The sequence below is a fragment of the Miscanthus floridulus genome, chromosome 9 (assembly GCF_019320115.1).
Source record: "Miscanthus floridulus cultivar M001 chromosome 9, ASM1932011v1, whole genome shotgun sequence".
Taxonomy (NCBI): domain Eukaryota; kingdom Viridiplantae; phylum Streptophyta; class Magnoliopsida; order Poales; family Poaceae; genus Miscanthus; species Miscanthus floridulus.
The window spans coordinates 111,007,015-111,010,818 of record NC_089588.1 but is presented as its reverse complement, the minus strand read 5'-3'; the positions used below and the strand labels follow the sequence as shown (position 1 = coordinate 111,010,818).

The 3,804-nt window shown below is 39.7% G+C and overlaps 1 long non-coding RNA gene across 1 annotated transcript; it reads right to left on the bottom strand.

Moving 5' to 3' along the window:
• Window positions 1-555: 555 nt before the first annotated feature.
• On the bottom strand, window positions 556-3,446 carry LOC136482647 (uncharacterized). The gene is made up of 4 exons (XR_010765148.1): window positions 3,332-3,446; window positions 3,152-3,248; window positions 899-976; window positions 556-733 (listed from the first exon to the last, which is right to left on the bottom strand). It is a non-coding gene; the product is annotated as an uncharacterized lncRNA (long non-coding RNA).
• Window positions 3,447-3,804: the final 358 nt, after the last annotated feature.

Sequence of the window (3,804 nt, the reverse complement as noted above, 5' to 3'; positions counted from 1 at the left end):
TCTCAAACATTAAGGGTCAAATGGGCAAAAAAGAATGATGGTATATTGGCTATTTCTATGTTCAATCTAAGCTCAATGGTTTACAGAAAAATAAGCCCTGCTTACAGAGAGATAAGCCAACATGACCAAATATGTTATACATGATGGTACACTATTCTTAATAAGTCTTATTGCAATTTTCTATTGAAGACTCATTCTGTGTGTTCCATTCATAGTGAAAAGAAGCACGAAATATTTATTGGTTCATGAACAGAAACCCAAACCGCTCTGATGACAGATACAACATCAGTGCTATTTGTGCAATGACTAAGCCCGAGTAGGCCCTTCAACTGCTGCAGTCCAATAACAATGGAATCCAGTGATTGCAGAAAGAGAATCAACAAGGAAGCCCAATCTCAAAAAGGATCGATGCAAAAGACTAATTAGTGAAAGCAAGGAAAGTAGGCTCATTGTAATCACAAGACTGCAAAGGCTCTACCTGAACAGACCAAATGCAGACTTGAAGATACCAGTAAAGAATGTCAGTGAAAACCGTTTTTCCGATAGGAAGCCGGATCTATGTTCGGGTCAGCTATCTTTTGAGCCGCTGATGAAAGCAAGAGCGACACGATGGCAATCGGTCCAATGGCTATCTCCCTAGAGGTCCCCATTACAGCATACACAAGAGGTGGCACAACACTTGAATCTTACCACAAAAGTGCAGTGGATTAATTGGTATTGACAGCAGCAGTTTCTGGAAGAAAAAAAAACAGTGTTGGAAGAAGGAACAATGGTTTCAGTTAATGCAGATGGTGGTAACTCTTGCAGCATTGAGTGTAACATCAATTTTTAAGGGTTAAATGCAGGAGAATAACTAATATGAGAGCCTTCGATAATCCTATGCAGGGAAAGATTGTACCTGAGATACCTTCAGAGAGCTAACCATTTATCTAAGCCCGTGGCTGTTCAGTCCATCCTGAATATTTGAGAGATCACCCTGTATATTTGGCAAAGATTGTAAATGTTAGTGCTGCATCACATATCAATTGCCAAAAATTGTGAAACTGCTTATAAATGATGCTACTTTCTGTAACTGCTTGCTGGAAGGAAGAAAGAACCTATCAGATAAACAAAAGGTGCAGAATTCCCAAGAGGAAACTGTAAATTGGTACAATAATGCTTTTAGAGCCATTTTGCTAAGAGTGTTGTTCTGATTTTAGGAAAAAAAGGGCGTACCCAGTGCAGAGAGCTCCCGCTCTGTGCGGGGTCTGGGAAAGGGTGTCAGTGGCAAGCCTTACCCTCGCCCGTGCAATGCGAGGAGACCGCGGCTCGAACCCGGGACCTTCCGGTCACAGGCGGTAAGACTCTACCGCTTGCACCAGGCCAATTCTATTTTTCATATCCATGGAAAAGAATTAGGAGGCACTGGGAAGAGTTATGTATTTTCTAAAAAAGAAATGGCTTCATTTTTTAGATTTCTAGAATGAAATTACACACACCAGCAATTAAAGAAAGTAGCAGAATATAAGGAGGTCCAGTTCCTTTACAGCAAGGTGATAAGCTAATATGTAAGATGTAAGGATTAATTCTTTACTGCCAAGCAAATAGGCATGTGCGAACTAAGAACTTATCCAGATTTAAGCATTAGTTAATTACACAGCAAAAATCAGACTCAAAGCTATATAAGAATAGCTGAATTTGTTATCTCTTTTGCCATGCTATATCAGGAAAAACATAGAGGCACTGATCAAGCCTTATGAGGGTGAGCACACACCAGAACCTTAGTTCCAGATGTTTCAAACCTGCTAAAAAGTGGATTTGCAAGAAAGTGGAGAGAGATGGATAGGAACAAATACATCACTGACAATGGGGTGTGCTCAGTAATAGAACAACCAACAAATTATGTGAAGCAAAGACATCATTGACAATGGACTTATGCTCAGTAACAAATGCACAAATTATAGCAACTAACGAAAACAAAACAACACATGCAAAAGAGAATTGCTAAGATATAATGGCATTGTCATCACAGAACTAATGCAAATAGCAAGAAATCATGGAAGGATGAAATAATTAGTCACCATTGCACAATTCCATTGTCTCAGCCTTAAAAAAGTTCATCATTGCACAACCACAAAACCTCAGTAGGTAACATGAAGGAAACAATTAATCATCATTGTATAATGGAGGATATCAGTTCTGCGCATGATCCGCACATTTAAAAACAAGAGAAGCGCAAAATCCGATGGCCTCCTAGGGGAAGGGGGCCAAGATCCTCGCAGTGAGAAGAGGGAGCCGAGGGAAGGGGAGGGGGAGGAGGGGATAGAGTGCACCTCTGCCATGCGCAACGGGCCAGATGCGCTTGTGTGGGGCTCCTCCGGCAATGAAGGCTGGCGAGCCAGATCCACACATGTATCCGGCCCCGGCGCTGGCAAGGAGAGCACACACCGTAGAAAAAGGCCTTTCTGAGCACAGAGATCTCACTCATGCCACAACGAAGAGGAAGGAAGGAAAGCCTCACATCCATTATTACACAGAGATCTGGTGAGGGGACGAACAGATCCAACAGCCAGGTGGGATGGACAGATCTGGTAAATGGGCTGAAAAAATAGAACGATTAGGCAAACTTTATTGTTTGTTGTAAAGCAATGGAAAATTCAAAGGGTCAAACCAACCACACGAATTAAGAGTTATCTGAACTAATTATGGTTAGACCTGTAGATAACACCATGACCAAACACTCAAAGAGCTTAGTATTTAAATACGCCATGATAGCCGCATATGAAGAACATGAGTCTTTGACCAGCTTTATTAGCAAAATTGGGAATGCATATGACATCTAGCAGAGTTAACCCAACAGGAATGTTTTAATCATAGTGAAATGCTCATAATCTGTAAGTTTAGGTGTCACAGGTTGGGATCAGGGTTGTTCTAGGGGCTTCAATATGGCACTGAAAAAGCTACACATTTTGTGCAAGCATCTACAGCAGCTTACTGAACCAGAAACAAAAATAAAATATCATTGTAGCTTTTCAAGGCAACCTAGTCTTGCAACCTTTGTGTAGGAGCAGAAAAAATATAGAAGTACAAAATCAACCCAGGAGACTAATTAGGTAACTCATAGGTAACTACAGTCATACAACCGCGAAACTGACAATGTTCAGGTTATTACCTTATTGCAGCCAGCCATGAAATTGAAATGGGAGTGTTCTGTAAAGCTGACACCAATTCATGAATTGTTCTTAGTTCTCACATGCAAACCTGAAAAGCTGACACCAATTCATGAATTGAATGTTAGATTTCTTGGCTACAAATGAAAATATGTAACAAAATAATTTTAATGAATTGTAACATACATATATGAAAAACGAAAGCCTGCCTAAATGCTGAATGTCCACTTAGCTGGCATTCTTCATAGCACCAACTTCTTATCAAGATCTTAAATGCCAATACCTCAGTAATCTGCAATTATTTCAATACTTGCTATATTTAATCCTAGATAATTGAGTCAGTGAAGATAGAAAAAAATGGGAAACTGAAAAGTAATCTCTTTGTATGGTATGGCTCAGAAAATATGGCCTTATATTCTTAGATGCAATAGTGCTTTATGCTTGTCCATTACTAATACAAATGGGCAAGAAAAATTCTATTAGAAATTGACCAAATTTTTTTGCTGGAAATGGGCCAAGTATTGGCTTGCATGTCACAGTTGTTCCAACACAGTACATTGTCACAAAGGCCAAGCCTTTTAGTTGATAATCAAATCAAGCCAACATAATGAAAACAAAACTCAAGTAGGAGACTGAATAAACTCACTATACAATG